Raw genomic sequence first — 287 nt, forward strand, 5'->3', positions numbered from 1 at the left:
ATCTCAGGGATCTCATGATGAGTGGGGTCTCTTGTGTGCTCCATACTCTTCTTAGTGATGGGCTTGTCCTCATCAATGGGGGTGTCTCCCTCTATGTCAACTCCAACTGAATAACAGAGGTGACAAATGAGGTGAGGAAAGGCTAACCTTGCCAAGTTAGAGGACTTGTCCGCCACCTTATAGAGTTCTTGGGCTATAACCTCATGAACCTCTATTTCTTCTCCAATCATGATGCTATGGATCATGATAGCCCGGTCTATGGTAACTTCGGACCGGTTGCTAGTGGG

The sequence above is a fragment of the Arachis duranensis genome, chromosome 6 (genome assembly GCF_000817695.3).
Source record: "Arachis duranensis cultivar V14167 chromosome 6, aradu.V14167.gnm2.J7QH, whole genome shotgun sequence".
Taxonomy (NCBI): Eukaryota; Viridiplantae; Streptophyta; class Magnoliopsida; order Fabales; family Fabaceae; genus Arachis; species Arachis duranensis.